Here is a 19,834-nt window from a genome sequence, read left to right as displayed (position 1 = left end):
ATATGTAATTAGTTTTTTCGTTTCAAATTTGATTTTCGATAATAATAGCGTCATTCGACCATCCAATTACTATTCACCATATGCATTATTCTAATCATATGTAAAATCGTTCCTCACCATTTTTTTGGTTGCAATTTGTATAATGTATAATCTGTTGACTCAAGTAACGACATGTACAAGACATATAATTTATAAAATAATGGGAAATAGTCTTAAATAACAAAAATACATATCACAGAATAAACAACATAATTAGATTAGTTATTTTAAGTTATCATGCATTTTTAGATTGATGATAGAGACATTAAAGATATTTGTGTTTAAATGAATCATTTATTATCCTGATTGCCATTGAATTCAAAAAAGGAATATCATTGATTAAATATACTTAATATTTTAATAAAATTTGCATAATCCAAGTATATTTGTCGAACAGGGGGATATTAATTAAATCATCTACTACTGTTAAATTATTTTATAAAATCTGAAAAAAGTGTCAAAATAATATTTACAAATAAATAAACGTATATAATTAGTTTAAAGAGCCAAAGATTTGCATTGGAATGAAATACCGGGTGTACATTTAATTTTGATACAAATGAGATAAATTAAACATTTTGTGCTTATCTATCGACCATGTATCATTATTAAGACAATTGATATTTTGGCATATTGTACAAACAACATACAATTTATATTTCATTCAAAATAAAGTTCTTTGGCCTTAATAACGCACTTCAATCGTCGTTGTAGGTCTTCATAATATAGCCTGGCTGAAGTTTTTTCCATTCCTCAATTATTTGTTCGTTTAGAACATTCAGATTTGGTGACGGATAACAACAGGGACTGGTTTCTTTATGTAATCAAGGGGATCAAGATTCTGTGAGAATGGAGGCCCAAAGTGTTTCCTTTCATATAATGCTTAAATACTTAGTCGGATTCCCAAGCAATATCCTTTATATAGCCAATCAGTTTGTTTTTTTAAATTTAAGTATATCTATATAGCTAATAGATTTAATTAAAAAAAAACTCATTATTATAAATGTTTTTTTGTTTTTTTTTAATAATACTTATCTCCAAGGGTTTATCCAATAATTTTTGACAATTGTCCTTCCAGAGCATGGTGCACCTTTGGCATGAAAATTAAAAGAACAGAATTTACGAAACCAAGGTTTTGCATAATTAGCTGTTACAGTATTCGTAACATCACATTTTTGGCCGTCTGGCTTGGATTTTCGCTTTAATAAAAGTAAAGCTATATAATATGGCGTAGTTTCTCTAATCACAAAAATATATTTTTTAGTACTAGATCTTATATTTCTAACACCATCAAGTGTAATCCCATCGTAATCACATAACAAGAGATACACATTACTTAAGACATCTATTGAAAAAATAGTGTATTTATTTCTACTAAACATATTATAAGGCCCGTTTATTGGCGTGGGTTGCAACAAAAACGGTTTTTAATTCTCATTACGACGATATTATTGATCTGAGCACGGCTATTTTGACGTTGTCAACATACAAATACAGATTCTTCTCCTCCCATTAGACGTCGTTTTATTCAATGTACAGTTGACAGGGATACGTTTAATCCCTTACAAATTCCAATCAATTGGAGATCTGATTGTAACTTTTATTTGACATCTCAAAAACGCAATGAGAGTTTTTTTTAAACGTAGTAGTACAATAATTGTTGAATAATTAATTATTTTTTAGGAACCTTTTGGGTTGCAATTCATCATATATCAAAAAGTGTGTCATAATATTGTGGAGCATGAACGTTGTTTAATTATATTACTTTGTAAACAAAGCCGTCTTGCAGCAAAATAATTCTATCTCTTGAATGAAAATATTATTTAATGTAAAATATAGGTGTATATTACTTACATAGAGGGTGCTATAAAAAAATTCTTAGCATGCGCCATTTTTTTCAAACAGCTAGTATAAATTACAAGCTACAAACTGTCACACCACCTTGCGGTTAATATATGTATGTATATTTTTTTTTTAGTTTGCGTATGTCCTATTTACATACCTTATATATTTATGTTCTCTATATGTATGTAGAATAAAGAACTTTGGTCCAAGAGAGCCAGACGTTGGTTGTTATTATTATTTAGATTAACAAAAATTTATGGCCTTAACTAATATACATATGTAAATATGTGTGTATATATGAATAGGAAAACAAGTTTCTGATTCATGGGACTATTTTTTGGTCCTTGATAGCATAAATCATGAGGTATCAAGAACAGAAAAAAACAAAAGAAAAACAAATGAGCTCAAAGAGATAATATACAACATCTACAACTGTATATGACGTAATCAAGAGTCAACTACGCATCCCTCATATATGTGTATCTATATAGCTAAATAACGAAGGGAGGAGGAAGATGAAACTCTTAAAAATGTCATGGGCTAGGTTTAATCATTAAAGATATACATGTGGGGTGAGTTGACACAAGAACAATCTGTAACAAAAATGAAGTAAATGAGAAAACATGCATAATCAATATTTTTACATGGTATAAACTGGGTGCAACCTCTATTTAACATCCAACACAAATTTTTGTTTAACCTAAATTTCTCCTTAACTAATTATTCAATTTTGATAAAAACCAGTACCAAATGAACATGAATCATTTTTCAATATACATAATTTCCTTTGGCATCAATAATGGCCTCGACTCGATCTCAGAAACAGGAACGAGTCTCGATGACTTTTTCTTTTAGCAGACTTCAGAACTCCTCCTGGATCTTGTACATCAGCTGGAATTTTTTGTTGCGGGATAATTTATTGTTGTGTTGCTTCAACTAAGCCCTGCACAAATAAGTCCATGGGATCGAGTAGCTTGGATCCCAAACACTGAGTCCAACAAGGTAGGAAATAAACTCTGACCATCAAGTAAACGTTATCTTTGCAACGTGGCAAGGAGTAGAGTCAGGCTGTCACCTCCAAACTCCTTCAGTTCCTTCCTGATTTTCAGCTCAAAAGACCCTTCCAGATGTAAGACGTTTGCAGACTCAACATTGTCACGTCCAGCACAGATCGCAACAAGGACACTCTGCCTTTTTCATGATGGTGGAATCAGTCATTTTTTTAAAGACGCCAAACACTTCTGGCTATCCAACAAAAGAACAAACATCGTCCAACCTGTGCATGTGCGCTCAAAGTTTGTTGTTAAAAAACGGCCACACGCTACATATCACGCCGTTATCTCACTAACAAAATTATACTTTATTTTCTTGTCTGTTGTCGCTATTTCTACTTCTTATCACCTAATCAGTGACATGAACTTTGATCTGTTGTATTCGAATTAGCTTTTGTTTCGTTGTAAACAATTTCCTATACTCATTATAATAGTTTCATAGATGGGAAAAATTGTCATACTACCAACTGATTTTGGACCTTATTTCTTCGTAAAAGGTTGCCAGGTACAATAAAGGTAACGACATGAATTTTTCAACAAATATTTCAGTCGAATCTCATATCGAGGACAAAAATTTAATCGTTTTCAAATCGTAGTCCAATTTTTTATCGCTCTATTGACTATTTTCCCCCCAGGCTTACAAGATGTATGGTATAGCCCTATATAATTTGTTGGACGTCCTTTTGCAAGTATTACAGTCCCAGACTGGTCTTGGACCCCAACACTAATATACATGCAGTTCAATATTTGATGGGCATACAAAACGTGTTAAAAAAGTAAGATGCCTTTTCAAATTTTGCGGGCAACTAAAATTTGGTATGTTCGATTTTTTTATGTTAGCACACTCGCAATGAACACATATTTACTGTTTCTGCTATTTAATATGTTTAGTTTGTTTTTGAAAGGCATAACGGTTAGAAGTATTTTACGTATTGGGCGATTTTTGTTATCTTCAAGAGGATCTTCCAATAGTACGATCGGGCTTTGGTTATAATATCATAACCATATACTCATGATTTGTACCAGTTATGAGCCTTTTGATCAAACCAGTAATTTTTATTCACAACGTTTTCATCTCTTGTTAACATGCTTGGGCGTCCAGAGCGACGTTCGTAATTGGCATATTTTTGGCCATCTTGAAATAGTTAGTACCATTTTTAAACATTTTCATACAGAGAATAGTTTTACCCTATTTAATTGTCAACGTTTCAATTGTTTTGGAGCACTCAATTTCATTTTTACACAAAAATTGCAGAACAACTGACTTGCTCAAGGATAAATTGATCGACCACTTTGAGGAAGATGTGTTGCTGAAGTATAATTTCAGCAGCGGATATCAACGGATAGATCAGAGCTTATTAGTATAGTATTTCCAATCCAAAATTTTGCAGAAATATTTTATGACAAAGCAGAAAAGCTGGCAAGACATAAAATCATTGCTAAGGCACAAAGTAATTTTTTGAATAAAGAAATTGGCAAAATCAATGTTGAAGCATGGCTAGGGGGCCATTTTATATATTTTGCAATAATATTTTCACAATTTTTTTTGCACATATGAAATTTTTGATAAGATATGAATTGAAGCTCGTAGTCTTAAATTATTTTAACGAAAAAAAATAAAATTAAATCGGTATATTCTCAATGGAGTTATGGCTTACTCATGTTGCAAGGTCTTTCAAAAGGGGCCAAATTTTAAGGAACTCCCAAACGGGCCCTCACACCTTCACAACTCTAAAATTTAATACAAGTTGTTTCTTTGACGGGATAAACATCCTGACCAAAATTTATCAAAATCGGCTATGACCTTGTCAAAATTTCTGAAACGTGTGTACACTTGGCACGGAATACATTGTGAGACTGTATTTGGACCACATATGACTGTTTAAAAACATAAAATCAGTCAATTTGAAATCCTTTCATGGCAACAATGAATTTTTGAAAATACAAATGTTTAACTTTGTATGAATCAGTATAATCAATTATTAGAAATTGACTATAACTTTTCGGCAAAGAATACAAATGTAACGAAGAATCTATTTTCACAATAAATATTAGTGATGGGATTATTAAAAAAAAAAAAAAAAACCCCATACCGATTCCAATACAATTTTAGTAAACATTCCCCATTCAGATTCTATAATGTACTAAATAAAAATTAAAATACAGCATTTTGCTATTAGGGGCGTCCACATGATTATATTTAAGGGGATAAGGCTTGGTTTTTGGATTTTTTTTTTTTTTGAAAAAATATCAAAAATTAATATTTGTTGGGGAAAAAAATTAAAATATTAATTTATTGAAGACAAATTTCATAAATATATTTTAATTTAATTTTTTTTTTATTCAAAACCTATGGCTGTTCACAAGAAATTAATTTTTTTGAGAAAAATTCCCAAAATCCAAAACTATTCAGAAAAATTAATTTTTTGAAAAAAATCCCCTAAGCCCAAAGCTTTTCAAAAAAATAATTTTTTTATAAAAAATTTCAAAAATTCTTAGATGTTCTCAAAAAAAAATTTTTTGGAAAAAAATTACAAAATTAAATTTTTTAATTAAAATTTTTTGCAAACAAAATTAATAAATTATCTCATAAATATATTATTATTTACAGAAAATTAATTTTCTGGAGAAAAAAATTTGACAAATATAGTTTTATTTGTAATATGCCATTTTCTACTAAAAACTTATTCTAAAAAAAATCCTTAATTTGGGGGATGGGGATTTTTTTTTATTGCTTAGAAAAGTAATAATGAGTTAACTACCATTAATAAATAAGAATTGGAATCTCAAATTAAACAGTATTTCCCCGATCCGTAACCCGATTCCAGACAAAAACACACAAATCGTCCCATCCCTAATATATACCCTAGCTGATTTTTGTGTCAACAACCCACATATATGTCATTTTTATGAAGTGCTTCTCTATCGTCGATCCATTAATTTTGTAGTTATTTTCTTTACAATAAAATGTAAGTACATCAACTAAAAATAATTGACAATTTATCAAAGAAATAGATTGATATACATTTATTTTTTTCATTAAAAACCAAGAAATCAATTTTTCTTTCCCAAAATTCTTTAATTTACTACATATTATCCCATATTATTATTCAAGTTATATAATAGTTGGGAGGAAGGGGAACAGAGAATGAAAGATTATATTTGTTGATTCATAGATGGAAATCATATGTACAATGTATATATATATATAGTTACTAATATTTTTGTAGGAAGTGACTATTTGGTTAGTTTATTTATGATAAATGCAAATCATGTTTAATTTATGCTTAAAATAATAAATCATAAATTATAATCTGGCCTTATCTGTATCAATAAACCAAAGTTTGTCTGTTTGATTGTCTGAGAAGGACTAATTTTCAACGAGGAGCGTGAGTAGCACAGCGCGTCATATAAAAAATAAAATTAAAATAAATATATTTACTGTTGTAAATCCTAAGTATTTTTGGGGGTTCGAGTTTTTTTGTTGATGTTGGAAATCTGAACAACGTTTTATTTTATCTTCTGATGCTGTTGATATTATTTTTTCATTCTTGAGGAGACATCATCTCAGTATTAAATAACTCCTTGTGACTCTACTCATAAAAAATGGGCAGTAACACTGAGGATTTGTTGGAGAGTTGTATTCTAGTTATATTAATAAAGCAAATATAAAGGGTTGATATTATCTAGTGGTACACATTCGATAAGTTTCAATTTTTTATGAGTAAAAATTAAACAAGAGGTTGTGTGAGGATATTTATTGGACAAAATCATCTGAAAATAGTGCTCAGTCCAACTTTCATTCAATATAAGCTCTAATAATTGCACCAATACGATGCCTAAATATCTTGCAGATCTCAAATATTTGGTCAGACTTGACCTTGGTCCACTACTTCTTGATGGAAGCCTCTAGAGACGGAACACTCCTATGAGGAGTATCACACACCTGCTCCTCCAGAGACATTTAGATAAAATAGTCCAAGGGGTTCACGTCTGGAGAGGAGGACGCCACAAATGGAGGTTCCAAAAGTATGGAAAGTTGTCTATCAATAAGGCCAGAGGCTTAGCGGTGTAATGATACAGAGCTCCATCTTGAGTGAAAACAAAGTCGTTCCCCATTTTTTCTCTACGCCGAGGAACCACTTTCTTATCCAGAAGTTCAAGGTAAGCATCTCCATTGTGCCACTACTTCCTTACAACAAAAATGTGAGGGTAGACTTCGCCTGTGTTGACCACTGGAATTTTTGTTCTGAAGACATGTCTCACTGAATCTGAGGCATTGTCTGGATGCCCAGTTGTGATGTAGCTGCATATTCCCAGAGGCATCAACAATAAACATTTTTTTCATCAGAAAAAAGCAAAACTTTGCTAGAATTGTTGTTGCCCTTGAGAAAATTTAGACTCTTATTTGCTCTTTCAAGCCATCTCCACTTGCTCTGCTCAGAGATAAGGTTGTCCCCCTCCGTGATTTTGCACCAATGTCAATCCAGATTGAAAATAAAAATAATAAAATATGTAACACTAGATAAGATCAACCATGTATATTATTAAAGCAAAGTTTCTCTGTTTTTTGACATCTAATAATCCCGAGCAGTACCGGATTCTACCTCTACTAATTACATAAAGAGGAATGGTTTATTAAGTAATTCAATTAAAAATACATAAACCGAGCTGCAGATAGACCAAATAGAAATGGTCAAACATATGGTTTCAAAACTTTGATATCCTCTTTCCTGCTCTCTTAAATTTACGAATGCGTCTGAATCGGACGCAAAAGCTGCCCTATAAAATAATCTTTGCTAAATTACGTCATCAAAGATATCAGCTAATGACCTTATCATCAATCAATTTCAACCATGGATTTAAAAAAAAGAAGATATAATTTAGACTAAATTACGAATAAGTTGTAAAATATTCACTTACGTGAAATATTTTAAAATTTTAATTAAATTGTAAACTGAATTACTTTCCTACTTAGTGAAAAATATGCCTTTCAGAGGGCAATTTAAAATTCCAGACTTTTTTATAGACTGACAAAAGAAACTGGGCAGGACTGGACAGGTTTTTGTCTCATATTAAGGACAGATATAACTCTAGCCAAAAGTATTTTGTATTCCGAAAAGGAGTTGCTTGATACTTAAGACCATAATTAGACCTAATATATATAATAAAAGATGCTCCAAATGTGCCTAAAGAGCTACTATTATGTTGATCAGAGTAATCAAACCCAATAATTGCCGACAATTATTGGCCCCTTGACTCCCAAAACCTCTTGTTATATGTTTATCTTTTGACACTCAACCTCCTTTGCTATTAAAGTACACATTTTCTATATTTTTAACATTATAGAGTAAGCGAATATTCCTTTAATTGCTAATAATGATACTGTATATTATGAACAATATATTTCTTCAGTAATTTGATACGAACTTTCATATATATATATATAAATATACGAGTATGTATAAAAAGCCTGCAATCTGTGAAACGATTCCATTTTTTTATATATAACGTTATTACAATGGAGCATATTTATTTATGGCCTAATAACAAATAAAATTTTGAATTATGATACGATTGACTCACTCTAGCTAAGTTTTCTATTTTTGCAAATATCATTATATATATATATATATGTACACACGTATGATGTTCATATTAATGGAAGTAGTTCCATTGATTTGTTATTATGAATTTTAAATGTATTTAAGGACACATTTATACAGTCACAGCATGAATTACGAGCAAAAATCAATGTGCTCATTAACAAAAACTATTCATCTGTCTTAAAAATATATTTATATTCCTTTGATATTTATTATAATCAAAGACAATTCACATGTGCACGGAAAAATGCCCTGGAGAAAATTGGCAATGGAAAATTGTGATTAAGAAAATTGTCATTGCAAAGCATTTAAGCCCCTTCCAAATACTTCAAAATTAACCCTGGGCCCATGGGTTGATTAAGATTATGGTAAATACACCAAGAAGGTTTAAAACTATTAGCCCTGGGGTTCATTTTAAGTATTCGGAGGGAGCCTAATGTTGTGTCGGGATTTTTTAACTTGTTTAGTGGTCCTGCCATTGCATTTTTGGTATTCTGATTTTGTTTCTAAATGACGGGAAGTCTTCCCAATGGCAATTTTCTCAAGGAAAATTTTCTTAGAACTATATTTACAACTTCTCACATATGTATATTTCTGGTAAGGCTGATCTTTTTAGTGTTGTCCACTTAATTTTAGACACATCCATAGAAAAAGAAATACATAGAGATGACAAAGAGATTTCGATTGGCAGTTCGACGTAGTAAGGCTACTGGATATTAAAATCCTATAATGAACATCAGCTATAACAAAGGGTTTATAAAACCATTATCACCGGGGGATCTCCCCCCCCCCAATAATTTTTACTAATGGTGAGTCATACAGAGTCACCCTACCCCACCCAATACTGTGATTACAGCATTGGTATAAAAAATGAATAAGAATATCATTTTTTTTAAATAAAAAATGTGTGCGAAGAGAAGGCTGGAGCAAGCCATATATTATTACTGAATTAAGATGATGGTAAATATCAGCTACCTGTTATATGACTTTGGGAGGATAAATTAATTACTGTTAAAGCGAGGTGAACCTTCTAGGCTTAAAAAAGCATTACTGCAGGGAAAATAATGATATCCTTAACAATGACTTATTAATAGAGCTAATTGTTAAAAGATAAACTAAAATTTCAACGTCAGCTAAAGGAAATAGGTCCATTGGTCAACTATTTATTGCAACATCAGAGTCAACCCAAAGTTGAGTTTCATTTCTCTACTAGGAGTTCTTAACTAGTTAAAGTAACAAAAAAATGTTTAATCCCTTTGTGTCGGTTGACATTTTTTCTCAATCCTTCGCACATCTGATAACATCTTAACATTACTTTCTTTATCAATATTCACTGGACAATGAAAAAAAATAATACACTCAGGAACCAAAAACAATTTGAGGTTCTGACTGTATTAAGAATATTTCATTTATGGAACTATTCGAGTAGTATCAGGGGTGTCTGCATGATTTTATATATATATATATTTTTTTTTTTTTTTTTTTTGGGGGGGGTTTGGAAAATATTTCAAAAATTTAATTATTCTGAAAAAAAATTGAAACAGTAAACTTTTTAGAAAAAAATTTCTAAAATTAAATTTCAAATATTACCATAAAAATAAATTATTAGGAAAAAAATTTCGAACATTAATTTTTTTGCAGAAAAAATCTAAAAATTCACAGCTATTCAGCAAAAATTCTAAATTGGGGGGACTACAGCCCTCCAGCCCACCTCCTGCAGACACCCTTGGGTATCACTCCTTAATATTGGACCTAATATCAGTAACGCCCTGTTGTCAAGTATATCTTTACTACACAACAACAACAGAGGCGTCCACAGGATTATATGTTGGAGGGTGTTAGTTTTTAGAATTTTTTTGAAAAAAAAAAAAAAAAGAATTATTTCAAAAATTAAATTCCAAGTATGAAATTTTTTGGATTTTTTTTTCAAAAATCCATACCTATTCACAATAAAATAATTTTTTTTTTAAATATTATTTTTTTTTGCTCTGCTGCATAATTTCCCCAAATGATTTTTTTTTAAGAAAACAAATCTTTCAATAAAAATGTAGTAAAACACAAAAATTCCTTAATTTAGTCCCGGCAGCTCTGCCCTTTGGAGCCCCGGAATAATAACTTACCCCTTTTCTTAAAAAATGCTTAATTAGAGGATTTCTCATTATTTCAAAAATTGATTAAGATTCATTGATGACAACGTCACCTGTTGATATTCATAATGACGTCATTTAGAAAATATTGTTTTATGGGACTTTGTTTGCGTTTTTTAACAACATGTCCTTGAGTTTTAAGACTTACAGAGAGTCGAGAGTCAATGTATTAGGATCGATATATCCCTAATAATTATTATTTTACTATTGGTAGAGAGATATATATATAGATTAATTTAATTAAATGATATTTTTAACTTTTTGCATCTCAATCATCTATAAAATGTACTGAAAGACATAGAAATTAGAAGAAAAAAATTGTCAATATATTTTTTAAGTAATTTTAGTTTTTTCAAGCTCCATAATTGATTAGAAACAAGTTCAGCTATTAGGTAAACTATTTTAGAAATTGATATTCATTATATTAGCACTAAATAGTATTGGAAGGTGATTTTTTGAAGATTGAAAAAGCTATGTACCCATAGTCATAAAATAATGTGTCTTCTCTACGTACACATATGTATGTATGTATAAATTGGCATGCAAAATTTTATTATTGTAATTAATTTGAACTATATTCTATTCCATTATTTATTCACTTTCTTATTAAAATGACTTAACATAAATAAGAAATTAATTTCTTAGAAATAAAAGTTAATTCCACTAAGAAAAAAATCAAAAGTAAATTTAGAATCCTTAAAAAAATTAACCTTTATTTTCTCCTAAAAACAAATTATTGCAGGCAAAATAATTTATAGTAAATGACAAAAATTCCTTCATTCGGAGGAGATACAGACGAGTTGGATTGAGTTGTACGTGTCAGATTTTAACACAAAAACCTCTATATGTATGTTATTGTTTGAATCTATTTAATGGTTACTCTTTCAAAAACAAACATTTAATGACGGCTTGATACTGAATTTTGTCAGTTTTCACAAAAATCTTAATATCAGCGCACTCAAACGACTGTTAAATGTTAACTGCACAACCGAATTGGCTGAAACTTATAAGAGCAACTGTCAATAGATGCTAAATAGTTATAACTAGCTTTTAATTACGGGTGCTGTCATATTCACGTTGAAGTCGGAAACTTTTCAGACCCCCTCATAGTACATCAATAAATGAAGGCACAAATTTTCGTAAGGAGGTATGGAAAGTTCATTTTAAAAGTCCCCCCTCCCTACTTTCTATTCCCACCCCTGAATATTATGATTATGGTTCTTCATATTGAGTATGGAGTTGTCGAAGCTTGAAACTTATGAATAAATTATTTGTATAATTTTTTATATTTATACATATATTAATTTAGATTTTATAACAAAAGATGTTCATTTTTTCTTCAGATACATACTAAAGAAGGTTGTTTGCTTTTGATTCAAAAGTGATATATAATTATCAAGGCTATTCCACGTCTATTTTATTGCAATTTTTCATATATAATTTATGTTGGCATATGACAGGTAAAACAATTAGTGTGCCAATTAGGAACATTTTGTTTCCTGTACATTAGCTGACCCTGGTAAAGAAAATAATATAAATGGTCCTATAATGTACATATATGACCCGAAAATACAAAAATAAGTAACTAAGTTGTTGTTTTTTTTTTCAAAATTGAGTATGGAGTACATATTTGTATTCTTCCACCAAATTATTCTATTTAATTATGAGAGACCCTTCAAATTGCACATAAAGTATCAAAAATTAAATGTCAGAATGAAAGAATTGGCAATTGATGGACTTGATTTAAAATACCATATTAGAGCTAAATTAATATTTTCGAAAATAAATGAAGGCTTTAAACCATAAACTGTAGAATATATCACCTCTTCCCAGAATTTTGTATACACTGCCTACTATTGACTGAATTATGCCAATGGGTGTATTTTGTACATATATGTATATGGGTCAGTCCACGATAAAACTGATTTAACTCAAATTTGCTATGTGGTATCATTTGTAGTTTCCTACTCAGGAATGAAATTTTGGATCTTTAACTCAATCCAACTCTCAGTTTTCTAGATTTTGATGATGATGAAGTTGGCAATTTGATGAATTCTTGATTTCGGATATACCATAAACCAAAGTTATCATAAATATGTGTACCTATAAAAACAGATGGTATATTTTTTTTTCAATATTTGTTTTAGCTTATGACCTTAAATAGTAAAGTTGGTGATGTTTTATTATTTTGAGTTTTTAACAAGTTATAAATCTTTTTCAGAGAAGTGTAGAGTGGTAAAGTCATGGAATTAGGTTTCATGGTGTTTATTTTTGTATATTATAACTTCGTTTATGCAGTATTTTTTGTACATATATTCTATTTAACTAAAAGAGGGAATGTGCAATGAAACACTATTTTCGTTTTTTTACCATATATATCAAGTAATGAATTTTTTTCGTGATTGTTTTTGCAATAACTCACACACTTATGCGTATGTAATGTACAATCTACAATTTCTACGTCTCATAACACATTATTTAATCACAACATCGGGGATCCTAATAACCTACTCTACATTGATACCATCATTTCATTTTGGTCCATTAAAATTACTTAGTTATTATGTATTTAGGAATAATATAACTAGGGGCAATTAAATTTAATATTGTGCTACAGAATTTCTCTAATGATTTATCAACCATCCATGAAATATTCATTTTATTACTAAATAGTCCTCATCACAAATAGGCTGTTAATTATTCATCTTATTTTTTGGTTGGAACTTGCTGACAACATATACACTTAATTACTAGGTAATTAACAAACTAGAGGACGCTTCAAATATTATTCCCTGGGGAAATAGAAGAGAGGGTAGTTTTTTCTATAAATTTGCTTACATGCTAAAATGTTTCAACTATCTTGTGACAAATTAAAAGGAAGCTGACATTAACCAACCATACGATATTGTATCCCATAAAATAATACTATGGAATTAAAAAAGTCTTACTTTAAGTCAAATAATTCAAGTTACTTCATCGCTGTCAAAAAAAAAATCGATCTCGGACCGAGTCTCAACAATAATTATCTGATTCAAAATATTAAAAAGTACACTATCCATAAATCGACCATCCTCATCACAAATAGTATAAATTATTTATCTCATTTTTTGGTTGCAATTTTTCAATGTTCTAGTACATATTTCTAAATAATCCTACAATTTGCAATAGAAAAATATGTAGATTATAAAAAGTACACAGGCAATTAAATAAGCAGATTTTTTGTTCAATTTCTTACCTTAGTTTTAATATAATTTTTTTTTATGTATGAAAAAACTAACTTATTGCAAATTAAATAACGAAGCACTATGATAATTCAGTTGTTATGTAAATGTGTTAGTAAAAAAAAAGAAGAAAGAGAGATGCTCACACCTACCCTGACTCAAGTCAACTAACAGGCACATTGCATATGTATTTTCATTCATGAGGAATGATGATCTTAGGTGTGCGCGGGCGTGAGAGCATGCGAATTTAATCCTTAAAAAACATATTCATTTACGTTTACTCACATATAACATATTATGTAGGATAATAATAATAACTGATAATACCTCTGAGGTAGAAGGCATAAGTACATATTATCTACAAGTCACTAGCTGTACTAAAAGACTGCAGACTTTTAATGAAAGAAGACAAGGTACACCACAACGACTGGGTTAAAAACGGGTTTATATATCAGTCTTCTATTCTTCGTCTTAATATTGTCTAGAAGAAAAGGGATGTCAGCTTCTAATGAGGAGAAGACAACAATGTGAGAACATTTCCGTACTTTTTGCGCGTGAATATACCGAGTGATCCAATAAAATCTGAACACTATTAATTTTAAACTTCAAAAATGTATAATATATTAATTAACAAGAGAATTCGAACAAAATTATTACTATAAATAGATGTGTGTCTGAGCTCCCTTAATCATTAATGTAGCTGCCTTTAGCGGCAAAGATGGCTTACAGACAGTGGCGGAAGGCATGACATTATCAGTGGATGTAGTCCTCTGTCATGGCTTTCCAGGGCTGCCCAACAGAGGCTTTGAGGTGCTTTTTGTTTGGATGACTGACACTGTAGACCATCCCCTCAACATACACACAAAAGGTGAAGTCGACTGTGTTAGTATCAGGGTTGTAGGGGCTAATGATGTCAAAGAAGAGTTCAAAAAACGTATTCAAAAGAGTCTTGCAAAGGAGGAGATGGGGTTCTTTCATTACTTTGTGTCAAAAAAGGCCTCTCCCCCTTCACAAGGCACTATCCGCACACTTTTTTAAAGGAATCTGAACAGTCTGGCAGAAAAAACCTGAGATCTTTTGCTAGGCCCTCATGGACTCGAAGGGATTAGCTTGGGCTATATTCTTTAACTCCTCCGAGTCTTGTTTGGCCATTTTGACAGGCCCCTTCTTCTTCTCCAACGCTTTGCACTTGCTGACGGCGTAGACGGTGGTCCTGTTGCCGCTCAACAGCTTGGAGTGCCCGAATGGAAATTCATCGATTACGTTACAGTGTCATTTTCTAGAGAGCTCAGGTTTGTCTTGTCTTGTAACTAAGTGCTTATGCTTTAATATACTGAAATATGAATTAATTTTTATTTTTTCAAGCTCCATTGATTTTTTTTTCTCGGCCAACCCGCTTTGCTCTATTCTATTAGTCTTAATAGTGATCAAAAATTATAAGAAAATTGAAATGGTAAAACAATTAGAGAAAAAACTAGTCTCAACAATATTTATACTAAAATGGACGCAGTTATCATAACTAAAAAAGGAATACTCATACATACACAAAACCGAAAACAATGTAACAACAACTGAAGATAAAATCAAAACAAAACAAAAATTAACTCATATTTTTTAAAACTTTAATTAATAATTTGATTACTGGGATGATGCCATTGATATCTAATTTTCCTGCTGATCTTTTCGCGTAAATCATCTGCTGATTTTTGATAATTATGGCATTAACCTTATTTTCTCCCTTCCCATTGTAGTGAGCAAGCACCGTAGCTCCAAACTTTGGAAGTAATTCGTAGGAGATTCCGTCATATAGTTCCTTTAGATAAGCACTATTCCAAAAAAGATGGTCTGTGGTTTCATTTTCCCTCTTGCAGAAGATACAATGACTTCTTTGGTCGTGAAATTTTTTTGCTCCTACTTCCAAAGTTCCAGAAAGAAGTCGTTACTTAAACCACTTTTCAGCAGACGACATATATTTATTTGTAATAGCTTTGATGCTATTGCATGGACTTTTTATAATCCCTCTTCTGACTAAATAGTCTATGAACGGTTTCATACATTATTTTGTGGCACACCTTCAAATTTTTTGAGTGGTTGCACTTGATGCTCCTATTCTGAAAGGTATAGAAGGTCTTTAAACAACTCTATAAGTGCCAAAAATAGTTTTGAAGTATTGCTAAGCCATCTTGTCTATGAGGAAGCTTGAAAAATCGACGTCCGCTCAATCTCAGCTGAGAGAGCTTCTGGAAAGCTAAGTTGATCACAAATTGGCATTTCCGATCCGAGTGAAAATTCAGCATGTATTGATGCATGTCTGCTTGCTCTACATAAATTTCCCATTCGGTTGGAGAAGCATTCCAGAGTTTGCAATAACTTTTGGTAACCTGCATACGGATTATCCATAAAGTGGCCTTGTCTTTCTTTCAGTAAATTATCAAGGACATAGAACCAGGGCTCCTGGAATTTCCACATGACCCAATGAAAATTTAAAACTGGCCACATTTCACCTCGGTCCATCAAGGATAGTCCTCCACTCCTCAATGGAGTATGGAGTCTGTCATAGGAAATATTCTTTTTCTTGTCCATTTTGATTAATGAATCATTAATAAGATTTATTTTTTGAAAGGTTTCTTAGTGAATGGTGTAACTCTTAAAAGATGTATCACTATAGGAACAACATAGGTGTTATATGCTATGATGCTGTCCCAAACGTTCAGATTCAAGTTCCTGAAGAGGGTACAGGATCTCTCAATAGTCTTAAGAATCTCTGTGTTGTTCTTTTAGCATCGATTTGTCCCAACTCAAGAACCTAGGAGTTTGATTTCCGTAGAGATTCGGAAATATGGCTAGCCTTTTATTATTAGATTTTCATAGGAACTCAAAATATTTGTTTTCTCTGGACTTAATCTAGCCATTTTTAATCCTGAGAATGGGCCAAATCCTTAGGGAAGAGTTAAGGTTTTTTTAATTGACTTAATGGTGTCGAGGGACTCCACACACAATTAAAGTCAAGTCATCAGCGTAACATAGACACCAAGGTTTGTTAGGAATCAATGAGATACCAACAATTTGACTATCTCGATGAATTTCTTGCAGAATTCAATCTATGCCGATATTGAAGAGAATTGTAGATATGGGGTCACCCTGTCGGACTCCCCTTTATTTCTTAAAGAATGTCTCTTAGTTTCCGTATCTGACGATAGTACGAGAACCTCAATTAATTATTGAATTAGTAGGTGTTCAGATTTCAAAGGGCCACTCGGTACATTGATATAACAGATACAGGCAAGGAGTCATACAGGGGTATGGGCCCATCCTTTACTCTCACTTAATAAGAATCCTCTTTAGTTGTCATTTTTGGAAGCTTTTCATACTTTCAGCCATTTAAATAATTATTAATTATCATGTCAATGATATATCCATGACGGAAAAAGAATAATTGAGTACCAAGCATATCGATTGTATCCGGAAAAAATTGTCATTCATCATCATTAATGTGCAAATTGAATGATTATGACACAACTACCTATGTGTATCTTATGTGTATTGTTCAAATCTACCTCATTCATCATGTTTTGGTAGACCCCTGATCCAATTGAATTGAAAAGTGCCTCAAATGTGTTTTGTTTTTATATCATTTTATCAAAGCTGGGTCGTTTTTGCATAAATGTCAAAATAGGATTGAAATTATCATTTTGTTCATACGAAAAATAGCGTAGATTTACTTAACTCTTTTCGACAATTATAATTGATAAATAGTAATGAGATAATATGTAAAAAATTAAATGGCCTTCAGACTATTGAATGGAGCAGATATTCTATAAAAATATAATTGGATTTACAGGGGAGTGACTAGGGTTTTACATTGAGAGGTGTTGCTACTATTTAACAAAACTTCTGAAATGTGACAATAATTAATTTAGAATATTATGCAAAAATTAATTTGTGTCTAATTTTTTTATATAAATTTTGTACTTTTTTTGGGACAACTTTAATTTCATATGCGTAATTTTGTTTTAGTGTATTTATAATTCTGACAAAAAAAATTGGGTTTATATTATATTTTGACAACAATCAATATCAAATATTAAAAATTAAACAACAACATTTTTGTTTCAAATTTAGTCATGGACATGTGAATTAGGAATTACAGAGTGGAGACTCAAAACTTGCAGTTGGATAATTAAATTACAAAAAACGTGATTTGATTATATCTAGTCAAAACAATTTTTGTGTGATAAACACTATATTTTTATTCGGTGATTGGCAAGATTGGCAACTCTTGACGATGAAGGCCGTGTCCTCGCCGTATAACTCTGTCATGATGGCAGCTCGGAGTGAATCCAATCTACTATGGAAGGTAAAGCAAACATTCTTCTCTAAGATACTACAAATTGAAAAGTCCAAGGGTTGGAGGTCAGGGCTGGAGGAGAGCCAGGAGGAGACAGGGCAGAAGTCAGCCGTATTTTTGGTGCTGCAGTTATTGTCATTCTTGGTTGTATGGGCCTGTAATTGAATTATTGATGTTGTAAGCAGTCCAGATGGATATGCCAACGGCCTTTGCAGCCTTCTCAGGAATGTTTGCCAGTGCAGGGAATATTGCACGCGTGTTAACTTTTTTCTATTGCTACGACATTTTTACACTTAGGGACAAAGGAAAAAAACATGACTTGTTTATTTCTGTGTCAACTGTCGTTTGTTTACATAATGAAACCATTTAATTAACGATACTGCAAGTTTTGAGTCCCCACTCTGTAAATAAATCAGAAAGTACACTTTACTGTGCTACATTTTTAATATATATCTTAAATATTTATGGGACTCAAACTTTAAACATTGTATTTTTAACCTAATTGTGCTGACAATCATGTCAATCAATATATATAAATACATATTCATACATTAAAGGACTGTTATTTCCATGTAGGTAGTTGTCGATTATGTGCACTTAGGTTGATACTTATATTAATTTGGTATTTGTAGAACTATGATATCATCTGTCATACTTCAAAAAATATGTAATCAGGGTCAAAGGTGGAGACTTGAACACCAATAAATATTCAAAATGAAAAAAGACGGACCAATTGTTTTGAAACAAATTGTTTTCTATTATTAAACATGACTAGTCGACAGAATTTTGACTATTTCTAGCCATTGGATAGAAATAGTATGTTTATGTTTTCTTTTATTTCGGGAAACATACTAATAATATTTTTTCCAACATTTCTGCTTTTTGCAGTCTACAGAAATATATTTTTCACAACATTTACATGCTTGAGTGTTGTTTTTCTTTTTTTTCACTTTAAAAGACGTAAATAATAGAAGAACAAAACCCATAAATTATAGTTTTGTAGATACATGCTTCTAAATTAAACAAATATGTGATTATTTCTGTTTTGTATTTTCAATACGAGAAAATGCCTTATTAGTACAAAAAAATGTGGAAAAATGGACTTCTTTTTTAAAAATGACATACATTTTTAAAATTACTTCAGATTTGTTGGTTAATCAAATATTTGTCTATATTCATTCAACTATACGGAATATTGGTTAATTGATAGGGTCCCATTTTTAATATATACTGGTTCATGATTAATAAATACCTAACAATTAATTTCAGTCAATTTTGCATAAAGGAAATTGCCATTTTTCTGATGAAAAGTTGATATTAACCAGATTTATGTTATTTCTGAAGTTAATGAAAGATCTCAATTTTTGAATACTTATGTAAATAAATAATTTTGAAACTCTGCATATCGAGGAATCCAGTGTTTGATTAGATCCAGTTTTTTTTTACCGATCATCCTGATTTAAAAAGGAATATAAATAACAAAAATCTTGGTGCCAGCCTACAATTTGTACCTCTTGGCAATTCTTCATTATTAAGAATCTCCATGAAGTTGATACTAAAAAATGGAGAAAAAAGT

General features: G+C 31.0%; 1 protein-coding gene across 2 annotated transcripts in view; it reads right to left on the bottom strand.

The window, feature by feature from the left end:
• LOC121127800 (uncharacterized) overlaps nt 1-14,297 on the bottom strand; it is a 134,781-nt gene extending 120,484 nt beyond the window's left edge. The window contains exons 1-2 of one of the 2 annotated variants that reach the window (XM_071892931.1): nt 13,925-14,079; nt 13,638-13,841 (exon numbers count right to left, since the gene is read on the bottom strand). The gene's annotated coding sequence lies outside the window, so the exon portion shown is untranslated. Of the gene's footprint in view, nt 1-13,637; nt 13,842-13,924 lie in introns of both variants that reach the window. The other variant, XM_040723318.2, reaches the window with a different exon arrangement.
• Nucleotides 14,298-19,834: the final 5,537 nt, after the last annotated feature.

Source organism: Lepeophtheirus salmonis, chromosome 13 (genome assembly GCF_016086655.4).
Source record: "Lepeophtheirus salmonis chromosome 13, UVic_Lsal_1.4, whole genome shotgun sequence".
NCBI classification, from domain to species: Eukaryota; Metazoa; Arthropoda; class Copepoda; order Siphonostomatoida; family Caligidae; genus Lepeophtheirus; species Lepeophtheirus salmonis.
This window is presented reverse-complemented; position numbering and strand designations above follow the sequence as displayed.